At 33.4% G+C, this 18,150-nt stretch overlaps 1 protein-coding gene across 11 annotated transcripts in view; it reads left to right on the forward strand.

Moving 5' to 3' along the window:
- Window positions 1-18,150, forward strand: part of DMD (dystrophin) — a 1,095,710-nt gene that overhangs the window by 512,004 nt on the left and 565,556 nt on the right. The window lies entirely within an intron of this gene.

Raw genomic sequence — 18,150 nt, forward strand, 5'->3', positions numbered from 1 at the left:
TTACTGAGTTTCAGGTTGAAAGACCCTAGGTCTATCTAATATTAAAGGGACGGTTTTGTTTTGAATGCAACACTAATGTACTTTTTGGCTTACAGTTAAATACGTAAATTGTGTATTTTGAATATTAGTATTTCAAGTCAACTTTTTAAGATTTAGGCTGCTATTTCTGGCTGTGAAACTGCTGAATTGAAAAGGAAACCAAATCATGTGGTGCAAATATATATATATATATATATATATATATAAACCAACCAAGATTTAACTGTGAAATAATACATTAAGCTGAAGTAGTTAAAATACCAGGCAAATATTTTTCTGCAAATGACTATCAGTGCTTTGAACACTGAAGTCTAAGATCTGGCTGACAGAATAATATGTCATCAAGGAGTTAAAGATGCTCTTTACTGTGTATGTAAAAGGTAGCAGAGCTCATGTGTATTTCCACTGTAATTTCATCTGCCTTTCATTGTCCCGGTTTTAAGCATTTCTTTTAAAAACATATACAATACTAAAGTAAGACATGAGTATCTATGTCACAAATAGCAATACAGCATCACAAAGCCTTAACCTTTCTTATTCGTTTTGCCTCTGCTCCATCACCTTTCTTGACACTATTCTGGTATCCTTGAGCAGCTTCAAATAAGCACTTAGAAAAAAAAAAAAAAAGATTCTGTGGGAAGAGCGGTTGTCTCCTTTTTTCTAAACCTTTTCCAAAACAATATTTTCTTTCTGAGAAAAGATTGATTTTTGAGAGTTACCAGACCAAGGTAAGATGTATCATAGATGTTATAAATGCACTGGGTGTGTAGCACATTTCACAGTCCCAACAGATTAGAGAAATTATTTTCTTGTAATCACTGAGAAAGAAGTTCATACTGAATTGAACATCACTCTGAAACACCCTGAGATAATGCCTTGTTATGCAGAAGCTTAGATTTCAGTGTAGAAGACTGGTTCTCTTTTACTTTTCCCTTTGACTTAGCCTCCTCATCATCTGTTACCCATTTGTTATTTTCTTATGTAATATATGAGAACATTTTGAACATATGTTTGCAGAATGGTTTTCTACTAAGGTTTTCTTTTTGCAGTCCATCAAGCTTTTTCTTTCTTCCTTTTCCCCCTGTGTTAGAAATCCCAGGAACTCACAAATTTGTCTCTCAAACATTTCATTTAGTTCAGTACAACAGATTAAACTACCTTCCTAATGAAAATTTACGTAGTGTGAAAATATTCCAACTAGCCTCAAAAATGCAGACCCAATGTTAGTTAATATCTATTTGTGAAAGAATGTTTAGTCTGAAGTTGCATTTTTCCAATTCTCTTCATTAGTTCTTTCTTTATTTTGCTGGATCTTGTTTGAAAAGCATTAGGCTTCTGTGAGGCTGACAGATCATTAGAATTTCCATTAGGTAAACAATTAAAATAGCTGAGTGTTTTGATTTACTAGATTAGCAACTTGTTTTATTAATAAGATCATGCTGCTTAGTGAACCATATTCAGAATTAACAAGATTTGTTTGAAAATGCTTTCACAAGCAAGTGAGTAGTCTTGTATTCCACAAGGAACTTTTTTAGAAGATTATACAAAACATTCAGATGTGTAATACCATTTCTAGGTAGGGCTACCTTGGAAAACTAAAGATTAGAGTGTTCATTCACATTCAGTAAATACATAGAGTCAAATGTTAATATAAAACAAAAGTCAATAGTAAGTTTAGGTGATTATGTTAATTATAGGTTGAAGTAATTACATTCTTTTAGGAGTTTTTAGGGAAGGGAGGTATGTTCCTTTTTGTTGCACAATGGCATGATATTAAACAACATTTCTGCATTATATATAATGTGAATGAAACCTAATAATAGATTTGTTTCATTTCAAGTCAAGAGTACTTAAATACTCTTATTGTGAATTTTTCACTAAGACTTTTTGAGATCAGAAGTTCTGGTGTTGAAAAGAAATACCACATTTCAGTTTTTAAGAAATTTTAATTGACTTCTTTTATGATTAGGGGACACAGGATTTGAAAGGATGATTTACAGATAGCACATCATATAATCCCTTTGAAACTTATTGAACTCTGTTTTGAAAGTAGTTAAAGATAATTTTTTTTCTCTCATTTTTGTGACTGAAAGGTTTTTTTTTCTGGCGCTTCACTCCTAAGTGCTTGGTGACTTTAACTTCTTCAACTTCCTTCCTTTGCACTTAGTTTATTTATTTTTGTGCCAAGACTGAGTTTAGTTCAGTTTTATCTGCTCCCTGATGTTTATCCCCTTCTGTTCTTACAGGCTACAGTAATTTTCCCTATTGGATCTCCTTTAGTAAACCAAAGCCACAATTTTCCAATCTGCTTTCATATGATTGACTGTTACTTCCTGTGCCTATTTCTCTTTCTGGAACATGAGTTCTCAAAATAGCACACTATTATCCAAACTGAAATACCATCCATACCATCACCAAGATAGCTCAGGTGCAATATTTTATGGTTGAATCTTACCATGACTGAATGTTGGAATATCATTTGCAATCATCTATCTAAAATTTGTTATTTCTTTTGTTTTTTTTCTTGTGGTCTGCCTTGCAGCCCCAACCTACATTCTGTTTCATATTAAAAAAAAAAAAAAGAAGGGGAGAGTACAGGTTGTACTGGAAATTAATGCCAGGTTAATATCCACCTAAGAATCAAACAAGAATTCTAATTGTGGGGGGGGTGTTGAGTTGCCATAGATAATGCTAAAAAGATAGCTACCAAAAGAGGAATTCTCCAACAGATTCAGAACTGGACTGTCAAGTAACATTCCTGAATCATTACCTGAGAATTTTAAAGTAGTATTCTCATTTTGAAAATATAGAATATCCAAAATATATGTTCTTTACACTGGTATTAAGAATTGCTCAGGAGTCTATATTTAATATCCACATTTGGATTGCAATTTTAACTTTATTTTGTTAGTTTAGGTAATGTGGAGTATTTAATACAATAATGAGGTTCTGAGTCTGAATTTCAAAACAGTTTCTTCTTGTTCATGACGTTCATCCATTGCGACTGTCAGTGATGGGTACTTCCCATTAAACAGACAAGGGCTGGACTGTAGTTTATATTCTATATTTAATTGTTTTGAAAATATTGCTATTATAAAATTATTAATTTCTGAAGTATTTGCTTTCATTTGCAGGCATAAATATAAATGATATCATGTTTAATTTTTAATGTCACAGAAGACCTTAAATAATCAGATTTTGAAAATAATGGGTAGTGGCCTTATTAATTATACTCAGCCTTCCGAGGATACTGTGGATATAGAAATCGCTTGTAAGTTACAGATCTCTCTTAAATTGTTCATACAGTGATTTGTCCAGAATTTACATTATAGAGTAGTTATCCAAGCCTGCAAAACACTTGTTAATGATTCATGCCTTCTCTAGGCCTTCCTTCTACTGAACTATAGTGTCAGGAATGTCAAATTTTTGTCTTGTTTGAAGTAAAAAGATATAGAGAATCAAGGCTTCAATGCTGAAAGTCATGGTCATGCTAATAATTTCTCTCTTTTATATCTAAATTGGATTATATGGATATTGATGATTTAATACCCACTAAATTTAAACAGTTCTGTCTGAAATACAGCACAAATGGAATCAGAGGATATGGGAGGAAAAAAAGTTTCAGTGCTTGAGGCCACATATTCTCATACCATGAAAACACAGTGGTAAGTGGGTGGATAGTTTACTCTGTTTACCCCCAAATATAAAACTTTGTGAAAATACATTTTTTTAATAATAATTGTGGCTTTCATACTTTAGACTTTCTATTTTAGATTTATTTCTGGGTTTACTGAGTGATACTGATATCACAAAGTGATAAAGAACATTTAAATGTTCTAAAGATGATAGCCAGCCTACACTAATACTATCAATTCTTACTTACATATTGACTGGATCATTTATTCAGAGAAGCTTACTGATTTCCGTTTTACTGAGTATCACTCTCTTATCAAACACCTCTGAGTGCAGCATGCTCCTGCTCCTAAGAAAGAAAACTAGATTCAACAATATCCCATGGATTTCAGGGTTTTGTACATAATTTCAAAGGTCCCAGTAGAAATGTTTCAAATAATATACATGAGCTCTGCATCACACACCTGGTCCCAAACTGAGCAAAACACTTTCTTTCTGGTTTAAGGTCATCTTGAAAACAAATTCATGAGCCTTTCTGGACTGAAGTGTTATAGCAATGGAAAGACTTAATTTTCAGGTAATAAGGGGAGGGCATCACAATTCCTAGTAAAATAGTTACTGCTTCTCCCTTATGCCAAAAATTATATTAAATAATACTGTAATCTTTATAAGTAAAACATTTCTGGATATATAAAATTCCTAAAACCCCTTTTTTTTTACTGTTAGAAGATTCCTCACCATTGTTGATACTACTAATGGAAGTGATGAAATATCAAAATAGTTTATCCTGAATTTGTACTAGAAACATTTTCTTGTCATGTCAAGCTATAAGAAGAGTTATTTCATAATTATATCAGTTATTTAATTCTTCTACTGCACACAGTTCTACATGATTCTTCATTCCTAATTTACTATATCCTATTAAAAGATTTTAGTTACTTTGTTGCTACTGGTAGTGGGACATTAAAATGTCTGAAGGCTATGAGAAATAAAAAATTTAAAGTTGCTTGTGTGGTTCTGCCTACTCTTGCACCATTACATGACAATTCATAGCTCATATTTAGGTTTTATTGTAAATCCTGGCATTGTTTATTCAGATAGCTGAATTAAATCCTGTAAGTAATTAATTAGGATGCATTTTTCAAACATTTCATTATGAAACTTTTTGAAATAACTGTTAGCGCGTGACAATTTTTATACATGACAAGATGAATATACATGTGGGTTTTTTTCTCTGTTTTGTAGAAAACAGTATTCTTGGACTAGATCAGTCAAACTTCCTGGTACCTGACTGTACCTGCCTCACTAGGGGATTCATCCTCACCACTTCAGGTGGTTATAGAGTACTAGCACATGGGGATCTGGGAAAGATACCCATTTCACAAGAGTTTATTTGTTTGTGTCTATAAAAAATAAAGGAAATGAAGGATGTAATTTTTTCATACTAATGAATTGTCTTACTTTCAGGGCTAATCTGGACATTTATAATCAGTGACTTGTTACAGAGAATACCCTTCAGGTTCAGCAAGTTTATTAATGCTTTTGCCGTGGTATAAATAGAGTAGTTAATCTGACCATGTCTTGGAAGTTTTGGGAAATGAGTGACTAAATGAATGACTACTTTGAAGTCATTAGGTCTTCTACATAACAAAACATTTATCTGGTTTGCTTCCATAAGTTTTTGAAAAGTACATCTCATATTGCATCAAAGATCACTATGGCATGCGATTAAATCTGTGGATGTTGATGCATAGATGCATTAGGGAAACAAAGTTTATGTTGAGCAGACAGCAAAGGATCAGCATCTGGCCTTAAACTGTCTAAAGAAATACTTCAGCTAAATTTGTTTATATGAATTTTGGAAGTCAATTTTTTGTCAGGTTGTGATGAACTGTCTTTTGTCTTTTGCACTTAGGTGTTTTACAGTGAGTTCCTTTTTACTGGCAGCCTTTATAGGCACCTTTGTGGAGGTGTTTGTTAATATAAGGAGAGAAGTCAAGGGAGATGGGTATGAGATTGACAAGTAATGGGTGGATTTTGAAGAATGGAGTTTTTGACTAGACTATTTTATTATTCGGTTCATTTTAGATAAACTTGTCAGTTCCCTTATTTCTCCAAGATGGTATGTTATAGAGACAGACAGATTGTAGCAGGTATGGAAATAGTGGTAACATGCCTGAGTTGTTTAAATAAAAGATGCACTTCTCCCCTACAGCAAACTTCCATATTTCCCACTTAATATTTGGATGTGAGATCCACCTCACCAAAACACTCCAGAGAAGGCATCTGTATTTGATCTTGCAATCCTAATCTGCCTTTGTAGACACAGAAGAAAAATAGGCACTTCTAGGGTGAAGGTTACCTGACCTTTCTGAAGATACCAAGAATATTTTAAAGTGAACTGTGACAGCATTGGATGTGTTAACTTCTCCAGAATAAATTGAAGTAATATTTTATTGCTAAATTTATTTCAGCTGTTTGGGTTTTTAAAAAGAAAATATGAGCATTCATGAAAATACAAGAACCTGAAAATATGTAAGAACTGATTTACTTCAGGTGTGCTCCTTCCTCCCTTGAATTTGTATTTCATCAGTTTTTGAATATTTAGAGATTACTAGTACTAGTGAACCAGCATTGATGTTAGCCAGAATGTATGACAAACTAATATATTCATGCTGAAATTAATATATTTTCGTAACTGGACTAGACATTTGGCCACAGTACAAAGATAAAATTCACTGAATGATTCACTGCGTGTAGTAGATGAGAATAAAAAGTATTTAAATAAATTTTATTTCCAGTGTGTTCTCTGAATTCCAGAAGTATTGATGCTAGAATTCTTAAGGTTTACTGTTTTGTAGTCATCTAAGTTCCAGTTGAAAAGTTTTCCACCATGGACAGCTTTATAAGGTGTTTCTTTTTTGTGTGAATTCTCAGCTGTTTACTAAGGTCTACACATTACACATGTTCCCTCGTTAGTGACCAATAGTATCATTCTTTCTTTATCTGGTAGCCTTTTTTTTAAAAAAAAACAAATCATTAAATGGCATTTTTTATAATGCTAATCTTCTGTCATTTTTTTTTTTTTTATCATTAGTATATTTAAAATTTTGGGGAAAAGTGTGGAAGACAGAAGATAGCCAGAGAGCTTAATTATATAAACTTAAAAAAATCAGACTGAAAACTTCATTAATTATTTTTCAAAATGTAGTTTCTTTAAAACTTTTTGACTTGTTTTATTAAAGAGTTTTCAGATACTTCATTACCAACAATTATTTGTCAGAAAACCTTTCAGATGGAGGCTGCTTGTTTCATTTGTCTTGTTTGGAGCTCCCTGAAGAAATTTGTTCTCACTTTTTGCATCATGCTGGCTTGCAGTGATATATGCAATTAATTTTCTTTATAAAACTAAAAAATAAAAAAGGTCATATTATTTCAGTAAATCTTATGGCAGAATTTCAAGACAACCTTAGATATTTATAGTAGACACCGTTTGGTCTCAATCTTTTTTTTTTTTTTTTTTCTGTTATACTTCTACAGGCAGCAAATGTATCACTTAGTTACTCTTCAAAAAAAAAGAGAACACAATACAGATACGCTGTAGTTCCTCACTCAAAATCTAAGCTTGCAATGGGTGGAAAAAAACTCTAAACACTACACACATTTTTTTAATTTATTTGACTTCACAATGGAATTGAGACCAATAGAGAAAAAAGCCTTTTATTTTACAGGTCTAACTATTTTTCATTTGGTGAATACTAAATTCAAACAATAATTCTGCCTTGATTCTGATTAAAAGGAGAAATAAATATGTTTGTTTGCCACACATACTGAGGCTGTTTAAAAGCTTCAATTTTTACTGACTGATTTAAGGATGTGTAATGAATTGTGGAGTGTGACAAATTCCAGTTTATGCATCAATTGGAACAAGAACATAATAGACTGTTGTACTCATTATCTCACTATATTAAATTTCAGATGTACATAACTCAGAATTTTACTGATTTCAGAATGGTTTCTTGGGTTTTGTTTTGTTTTTTTAATGAAGGCAGAAAACCCTTATGTTAATCTATACAGGACTCTCCTGTCAAAAAATGCTAGGAGAAGGGAAAGAAGAAATGAAAGAGAACATATTCTGAGCAGCGTTTCCAATATACAATTTCAGTACTAGAATGACAAATATCTGCCAGTTTCAAAGTATTATGAGGTGTCTCACCAAGCTGGAAATAAATGCCGATTCTTTAATATGTTATGTGAACAGTTTTATTTATTTATTTTTCATTATTTGTTGGCACCAGATAACTATGTTCTATTGCCTTCCATAGCAAGATAATGTGGGTCTCTGTTCCCTCTTAGTGGCTATACTCTGAGAACATATTAATGCCGGCTACTGCTTTTTTGCTAAAATATCTAGCTATTTATCTCATTGTGAAGCTCATGCAGTGTCCCATAGTTCAGTCCTTACAGATATCTTGAATGAAAACCAAATATTGTTCTATTGTCCAGCCTTTGTAGGGCCTTTAGATCAGACTTTTCTGGAGACTGTAAGATAAACTAAAAATTGTGACCACAAATTCTTTCTGTACTTTTGTGATAAGCATGACACCTATCTGAAATAGTTTGCACAGCATGTCTTTCCTTTAGTTGTTTTTAATAGCTGAAATGGAAAAGATCTGTGCTCTACATTGTATGTAAGTCACTGGGTTTAATGGGATGGTTTGCGAATAGGTGTTTATGTGATGGTTTCAGTATTGGTATTTTTGTAAATTAACGTTTTTAAGGAGAAACGCAACGTATTTTGTTACAAATGTGCCTGAGGTTGAAAACAGCATGAGAGACTTTTGCTTGTGCCTTCAAAGGCAAAATACTTTTCAGAGTAATTTAAAAAAAATAAAATAAAATAAAAGAGCAATTTGATTTAGTGGACATAGTTTTCCAGAGAGCAAGATTCTTTCTAAATTCAGCTAAACCATTCAAGATTGTTTTGTCCTTAAGTAATCTACCAGAATTCTTAGCACACATTAAAATCTGTTCTGAATGAATATTTGGTAGTTGTTGTGTAAGAGTAGAGCAGATCTCAGGAATTGCTCTGATAACACAAAGTACTGTTGTGTTTTCTGTTAGGTTAAAAAGGCTTCAGGACAAGAGGTCCTCAAGTTCGTTCGTAATTACGCATTGCCTGGTGCAGTGGGGCCTTAGTTTTAGCTGGGCTTTCTCTCAAGAGCTCAGAGTTAGAATCGTATTGTTTGCAATCATTGCATTTGTGATGAATACAGAACAAAGAGTTTAGGAGTAAGCTGAAAATACTGATTGTGATTATTTTTAATGATTTTGTGATTTATCTTAATTTTAGAATATTGTCAAAACTATATACTAATACTATATACTCTAGCGTACGGGACCCATATCGTGTATTATTTATGTACTGTGATTTTTTGGAAGACACACCAATCTCACATATGATAGCTGACAACGTCTTTTGAGTCTTTCATTAGCCCTTACATTACTACCGAGTGTTACAGAATCAAGAGCTGCAGAGCAGCTCATGCACCTAGGAAAGTACCTTGTGATATTGCTGCAACCCTTAGCTGCCTCAAATAAAGCCTACTCTGGTACTTTCTGAATTTACTATCACTACCCTGTTTCATTACCTGTCTTGTAACTGTAATGCCTTCAGCAATGGCTCCTGTTACACAAGAATGATAATTCTCAAAACCCTCCAACCCTGCTATAAGCAAGGCAAAATAGCAAGTCAATGAAATTAGGGTGATCTTTGTGTTCTTTGTTTGTTTGTTTTGAAAAAGAAAGAAATCTAATGACCCAAACAGTACACATTTTGTTTAAAAAATATTAATAGAAAACCAATGCAACAATTATTTCTGGTGACTATTTCTGTTTTTGCTAGAGGAAATCATATTTTTGGAGCATAGCAACTTCGAGAGTTTAAAAATCATGAAGTATTAATCAGCAAATATCAAATAGAAGTAGTATTTAGTGTAGAGCCAAGAGCTTGTTATGTTATTGAGGTTTTTATGTCAAAACTCAGTGGATCTGTTAAATTTACTACTGTAGTTTCTTTTATGATGGACGAGACTAATAAAAAAGGGTATTTATGGTGGTATAGTGTAACCTTTAAGAAAGTTAGAGGAATAAATGTATCATCCTAATGATCATTTTACTCTAAAAAAAAAATCATATACAAATTAGTACATTTATTGTATCTTTTTTGTTTCTTCAGAATCTCTAGAATCTATGAAAGAAACAGTTCCATGGAATATGTTGAATAGTACATATTAATAAATAGATATTTATTATTAAACTGAAAGCTAATGGTTTTTAATGGGTATTTGCACTTCATTTATATTTGAAATGCTGCTGACACTACATCTAGGTTACCATGTTTCCCCAGGATAGAATTAGAAGTTATTCTTAAAGCTACAGGGAACACTAGATTTAAAGTTTTCCGTGCTTTTTTTCACATATTCATAGTCACTAGTTAATTAAATTCAGAAAGAAATTAGCAGATTCCTCAATACTAGTTAGTGTTTATTTTGCAGATGACTTGTCATTCCTGATTTTGTCCATCTTTTACATCTTTCTTGTACTGTAGGTGCAGAATCTCAGTGACAGCTGTATTTGAGCAAAAGACAGAGGAAGCATAACCTCCCCTTTCCTTTATATGCTTTCAGAGGATTTTGTGAACTCCTTTGTCTGTATCACAATGTAAACTCCAGGCATAACTCAATCTTTACCAGTTTCCTCTGTCAGCTATTCTCTTGCTTTCAGATCTTTTTCAGAATTGTTGTCTTCCATTGTAAGAGTCCTCACTGCTGTGAGCAAGCTTTGCATCCTTTATTGCTAGAAATAGACTGTACTTTTCAATTGTACTGACACGTGTTGCTTCTTTTTGTCTTTGATTACTTAACTGATCTGTATTTCTCTATCCATGACGGGTCCTCTGCGTCAGTCATCTATTCCTAATCTTCAGGTTCTGTAAGGGCTTTATTCTGCATTCAGCACTTACTTACTTTTTTCTTTTTCCCCTAGATAAAATTTAAAATAAAAATAGATTGTATACAGATTTTGAGTTGTCTCAGGCTCCAACAGATTTCCTGAAATCCTTGGAGACCGGTCAATGCAAATGCAACGTTTAGTTCAGAAAACATTTCTGTCAATGTGAGGTCTAAGAAACTTTGAAGAAACATTAAGAGGAAAATTAAGAACTTAAAATTAGAAAAGTTAGGATTACTTAAAGAATACTAATGTTATTTTGATACTGGAACATCAGTCTGGATTGACATTAAATTGTAAGCACGCTGCAGTGAGAAGGAGCAGGTAGGAACATTGCTGTACCCTCATTTCCCCAGATAAGCTATATTTAAGAGTAAATAGCCTCTTTGTCACATTTTAATTTGATAAATCTTAGTAAGTGGGATGAATTTAAAAATAAGGAAAGGAGGGAGGGCAGTACTGACAACAGTGGATATTGTTTGGTGGAAGTCAGTCTTGTTTGCCTTGGGAAATCAGAGAAGTAACCTAGTAATAATATTGAATGCTTTTACCAGGCTTATGTTTGTTTCTTTTCAATTGATTGGTTTCCTAGTCAGGTCTCAACAGTCTTAGGCATTTAAAAACATGATGTTTTCAGGCATGATCCTTAGGGTAACTTTCTCAGAGCATTTTCAGAACACAATCTTTGATCAAAACTTTTGTTCTTAATCCAGTCTCTCTAATTTAAGAAATGCATACATATTATATTTTGACAGATAGGCATTATGACTTATATTTTGTCCTGTCTATATCGTTGGATCATTTGCAATACTACTCTAAGTGACTGGGGGGAAGAATAATACATTTAGGAATAAAAATTACTTTAGTTAAATGTAATTACCATGGCTGTTTGGCTTATTTGCAAATTTTTAAAAGCATCTTAGTCTACTTGACTCTTGTGTTGAAAAAAAAAAACACATGTGCTTTCTGGCATGGGGAATGATGGTATTGAGCACATCGCAGCAGGAGAAAAGCAAAATACAAGCTTAGTGAAGTTACTGTGAATATATAAGCTGAGGTTAAATTTTACCATTGATGGAAAGACAGCAAGTGAAGTTATGTTCAATTTGATCCTGTTAAAAAAAGGTTTTTAACTTTGTTATAATACAGTGGGTTATGCTGTTCATAACAAGGGAAGTTCATTTATGAACAGAGTATTTGTAAAAGGCATGTATGCATATACTATCCCATATTTCTTATATCTGTTCTAAAATTGATCACACTCCTCCAAAAACAGAATAACAGTGTACAAACATGAAATACTTTTATAGAGGGAAGCTCAGAATATGAGCTTACATTCTCTTTCTAAAAGCTCAGAATACAGTAAAATTTAATCCTTTGTATTTGAAGTGTCCTTATGAGTAGTATCTGATGCAGAAAATAAAGCATCGGTCAAAATATTTTAAGTCTGAAAATTTTGCTTTCTATTTTTGCATGGAAGTTTTTCTAAGTTGCATTTTAAAATCAAAATTAATATGATACAAGAACTTACTATACCCTATTTTATTATGCATCATAGACCTAATAAAATTGTTCACAATAGCTAATATGTAGACTGTTTTACCATTTTGTTTTGGCAGTAGCTTCTGTGATAGAGATACATGTTCAAATTTGTTTGGAGTTTTAGATAAATCCACCTGATATATTTCATTTTAGGTGCTTACATTATCTTTGTATTATTCATAATGCTATCAGGAGTACTTCAGGTAATATATAATTGTTTTTAAATTTTATATCAGCAGCTATTATATAATGTTGATTTAAAATCTTCTGTTGAAGACCCTTGACCTCAGAGACAGATCATCTTGATGGCAAAAATGAATCATGCTAGCTACACTTGATCTCATGAAGACAGTACAAATTTAGAAACTGTATAAACAGGGGTAGGTAATGATTTTGAGTATTACTAGACTGTCACAGCATAATAGCTTCATAATAATTGGGCACATTAAGCAAATGATGAAGTAATATAACAGTAGATTTAGTAATTCTTTCTAAAATTCTGCTGCACAATTGAAAAAAATCTAAAAATAAAAAAATCCAGACTTCAAGCATTAAATTATATGTTTAAGTTAAGTAAAAAATTTCAAATTTTGACTGTTCTTACTTTTTACAATTCTTACTTTTTACAATTCTTACTTTACTGCAGTTACTTCAATCCTTCTTGAATATTGTGCCATTATCAGATGGATTGTAGGATTTGATTTGTGCAGTACTATATAGTTCCTATGATGATTGTTTATAACTATCTACAGGGTTTATGGTCTTTTTAAGATCTCTTAAAATTTTGCTGCTTTTTTATCCTCTGACCTCTGGTAAGTTTTCTCAGATAATAAGGTTGAGAAAAATTATTTTAAGTAATTTATAAAAGAAAGAACCTAAAGAGAGTCTAAGAAGTAGCAAAACAGAAAAATCACAATATTAGAAATTGAAGTTACAGTCCTTTGCTTGCCATTGATTTGTATAATAAATGTTTTAGGTTTCTGGCAACAAAGAAAAGCCAGGGCAAGTGACGCCCTTTGTATTCAAACAAATTCAGTTTTGCACAGCTGTGATTACAGCAGTGAAAACTTCAGCTCTCAATTGTCTGACATGAGACCATGGACCAGTGATCCCCACACATATATCCGAATGTATACATCTAAGATGTTAGGTTTTGAACAATGAAAGATCAGAACAAGTACAAATTATAATATAAGAAGTAGTAACTAACGCACATATTTCAGCATAAAATTAGGTATGTGGAAGAGTATGCAACAGATTGGGAACATTTCCTTTCTGCATGGAATTATTTCCAAAGCACACTTCAGCTATAAGCATGATTTATAAAAAAATAATTCCTATTACACTACAGTTACCATTAAAGTCAGTCAAAACAATAACAAGTATCTGTCTTAGACATAAACTCTTCCCCTCCGTTCATATTTCCAATCCACTATGTTTGTCACTCCAATGTATGCAGTCCTAGTGTGAGCCAAAAATATATACTTCATATACTTTATAAAGTATATAAAAATTGTCCAATTTTCATAATAATAATAAAAATACTAGGAATAATCTAGAAAGCAGCAGCATTGCAACCTAGGTGATTATTCTGTTTTCTACAGTCAACATAAGTTCTAATTTAATCATAATCTACCTCCAGAAGATTTTTCTCAGGCCTAACCCAAAAGTCCAAAAATCATACAAAGATTTTAGAGATTTTTTACAGTGTTTTATGCCATCTCAGTTTGTTATTTTAATCGGAAAAATCTCAACAGCCTCTCTTTGTTAAATGGAGGGACATTGTGAATGGTTTTTTCTCAAATTATTTTTTTTTTATGGTATTCTGTTTAAATAAAAACAGTGCTGAAGAATTAAGTTCCTAGTGGCTTCACTGCTTTTCTCTTGCAATTAAGTGAGCTTACTAGTGCAGATCTAAGGCTGACGTTGTTAATGGAAAAGTAAGACAACATGAGAATTTCGTTTACACTTTTGTCTACGTCATAGAAGACCGTAGAATAAAATTATTTTCAGTTCTGTAGGGGTATTTCCTAACAATCTTGGAACACAGAAAGAAATATTTAATAGTAACTGTAGTTTTGAACAATAGGTTTGAAAATGCTGCATAACAGTGCACATTGGCTTTTGTGTGGAATAAGACCAAGTTTTATTGAAAGCTGGGCAACACCTTCAGTATCTTTTTTTCTGCTAAAAGTTTAAAATTAACATCTGTAAACAAGCAGATTTTTGTTAGTCCAGTGGGATGTGATACAAAATGGATCTTCAATTTAGAGCCAGTATATTGTGATTAAAAGTCCCATTGAGGTTCATATTTCTTTTTTCATAGCACAAACTGGACTCTGATCTGTTTATGGCTCCTGGGAGAACAATATTGTAGTATAATTTTAACATGTGAATGTAACACTTTTTATACCTTGCATAAATCATTATTTGAAGAAAGTTTACAAGGTTATATTAGAAGCAAAAGCTGTGCAAGATACACACAATATATATACAGGAGATACTTAGATATGACTCAAAATCATGCAGCACCAAACTATGCAGAAAATATAGTGGAAGAGGCCAGAAATGAAGGCCTAAGATAACTATTAGTTTAGAAAGATGATGATGATGTAAAAATAGTTTCTTAAAGTGTAATGATATGCTATGTTCAAATGTTTGACTTTTTCCTAGAATTTTTGTGTGTTTTGGCATGCACATGAATGTCTGATTGATTTCTGAAAGTAAGGAAAATGCACCTTTGAGGGAGGGCCTAAGTATGCACGTTTTTTCCTTGTAGCAAAATAGTAGCATCTCTGGAACTTTTGGTCTAGATCGAGAAAGAGGTAAGTAACATTTCCCACAACTCAGAAAATCTAGGAAATCAGTTTTTATTTTAAATTAAATATATTCCAAAGCACTTGAAGTAGACATGAATGTTAGTTTAACCGAGGTATTACAGGCAGAAAAAATCTCCTGTCAAATGCAAAAGCTACTAAAACTATTGGGCTGTCATTTCCAGTTGCTACGATATGTCAGCATGCCTAATTGTTTTGTTGTTTCCACCTTTGGTTGGGGGTTGCCATGCATTGCTACCAGTTCTACTTCTTTCTTCCTGAAGATGGTCATAGTAGAGTTTGAGTGAATGTGATTGTATGTACAGACAGTACATATAGGCTCTTAGCACTCTTATTTCATATGTTCCTTCTACCTAGGCTGCCTTTTATAAGGTTTCTGCATATCCACTCATAAATGAGTGGTCAAACCATACCATTTCTATTTGTATAAATTTGTCTAGGTATCTGGTCTCCACAACCTATCCTTCACAGGATGAAGTAAAGGATAGATTGACTATCTATCTGATCTGAGTGACTTGATCCTGTGTCTTACCCAGTGGGCATGAAAGTATTTAAATGATGTCAGGCAAGGCACCAAAAGTAAAAGGTGAACTGTCATCTCTTCTAGCAACTCATCCATGTACTTGTATAAATTAGTATTATGGACATCAGTGCAAATGTAGCCTCTTTAAATTTCAGAAACACATGACCTATGACAAAAATCTCATAACATAAAATGTAGGATGTGGAATTTTTTTCAAACAAGAATAGCTGACCTTATCTGCAGAGGTTAGATTTTTTGTTTATATTTTTGAAAATGGTTTGCTAGTTAAACAGTAGCACTGAGACTATGCAGAACAAAATTAGTTTTAAAATTTAGCACTTCATAAAAGTGGGACTCAGTGAAAAGGTAAACAGATAATTTTGCAATGTGCTAGTGATGTGATAAGAAAACATCCCTCTTTTGAACTGAACATTAGAGTAAGCCCATTGTCAGCCTTTCATTGTATCTTTCCATGTTCTCCTAGAAAAGATCTGTTTTCCACTGTTACCTTTTTGTCTTCTCTTTCCATGTTCTGCTAGAAAAGATCTGTTTCTACCATGACTGCTATTTTGCAGTCTTGGAAAACAGGGAGATACCTGAATGTGGTGTGTTGCCCTTGGTTGATGCCAGGTGCCCAGCAAGCTGCTCTATCGCTCCCCTGCTCAGCAGAACAGGGTATGGAAGAAAATAAGTGAAAAAAATTAAACTTTTGGGTCAAGATAAAGGCAGTTTAATGAAAGCAATAGCAAAAGTCATGCATGTGGAAGCAAAGGAAAGCAAAAGGTGTTATTCTTTACTTTGCATCAGCAGGGGATGTTTGTCCATTTCCTGGGAAGCAGGGCTTCAGTATGCATAGCAGTTGCTCCAGAAGACAAATGTCCTAAATAACAAATGTGTGTGTGTCCCCTTCCTCCTCCTTTCTCTTAGCTTTTATATCTGAACAGACATCACAGGGTATAGAATATCCCACTGGTGTTTTTGGGCCAGCTGTCCTGGCTGTGTGCCCCCCTAAGATCTTGCCCACCTCCAGCCTACTGGTGAGCGGAATGCTGGAGAGCCAGCCCTGACGCTGTGCTGGCACCGCTCAGCAGCAGCCAAACCACTGGTGTGCTATCACCACCTTCCTGGCTACCAACACAAGCACAGCACCGTGAGGGCTGCTGTGGGGCTCAGCCAGACTATATACACTGAAGAAAATACATCATGGATTGTCAGAAAGCATACCGTTAGTTTTTGTAAAACCGAAAGTCTGAGTAATTCTTTTGCAATGATCACAGCAGCAACCTATAAAGGATATATTAATTGTTAATTTTGGGTCAATCTGCATCTCTTTTATTTTAGTTTCAAATAATCAGGGCTAAGCAAAGCAGGATTTCATCAGAAATACTTACAGTAGAAACTTTTCCTCAGTTATTTCCATTCTATCATCCTCAGTGAATTCTAAAGCTTGAGAAGGGTGATTAAGTTTTCTCTTTTTCCTTTTTTTTTTTTTTTTTTCTTTTTCCCAGCCTTGGTTGTTATCATTTGGTCTCACAGACACTCAGGGTAGGTCTGCAGTGATGGAAGCAGTAAACTATTGACCTTAAGAAAAAAAGAAGAAAATTCCCTTCTCCCCTGTGGACAATGTTTATCACTAGATACCTATATGGAGTCGGGGTGGGGGGGTGGGAATTCTACATGAATACAGTTCCTGAAGTGTCTTGGATTTAATGCAAACACAAATACCTATGCAAACACAAATACCTATTGCCAGGAAAATTGATAGTGAAAATGATGGCTACTGTTTAGAAGGTCTTCTTTTTAGAGTATTTATAGAAGATGATTGTGGCCATGATACAGTGAACGTGCTAACTTCCTACTCTCCAAAAATTTTTATGGTTGCGAAAAGCAACATAGTTTAAGACATTTTCAACGGTTATGTGTGCATATAAAACCTTAGCAATAAGTTTGAATTTCATTTTTACTTCTCAACCTAATCTACTCTGACAGAATGGCAAAGGTCCATTTGTACACTTTCCTGCTCTTCTAATGAAAATAGAAGTTTTGAAAGTTTGTTCAGGGAATTGTTACTACAGCGGCAGTTGTTGCATTTTTTTTCAGTATCACTCTTTCTGTAACAGTAATTTAGTAATGTTATCATATAAAAGGTTATGGTTTGGTTTTCCTGGTTTGTTGTTTTTGTGTTGGGGTTTTGTTTTTTTTTTTAATAGTTACATAGGTCATGGTCAATCCCAGGGAAGGAGAGAATTTCCTGTTACATACAAAAAGGCATCCTTCAATTAGCATTGCCTGCAGAAGGGGTGTGAAATATAAGGACTTGAATGACAAAGCAGAAATTGGATTACTAGTGGATTTGTGCCCAGGAATTCTTCTTTCTTAGATTAACCCTGTCAGCTGGAAATTGCTTTTTTCCTATCCAAAGATCAGAAAGATCCTTCCATAGTTTTCCTGCCTAACAGTCCTATGACATTAAATGACAAATGCTATCTGAATTGAAGAAGTACACTCAGCCTAATTGTTAGGTGCAATAAATTGAGCTTTGGCTCTTCAGATATCCTTAGTTCA

The sequence above is a fragment of the Falco rusticolus genome, chromosome 2 (genome assembly GCF_015220075.1).
Source record: "Falco rusticolus isolate bFalRus1 chromosome 2, bFalRus1.pri, whole genome shotgun sequence".
In the NCBI taxonomy this organism is placed as follows: domain Eukaryota; kingdom Metazoa; phylum Chordata; class Aves; order Falconiformes; family Falconidae; genus Falco; species Falco rusticolus.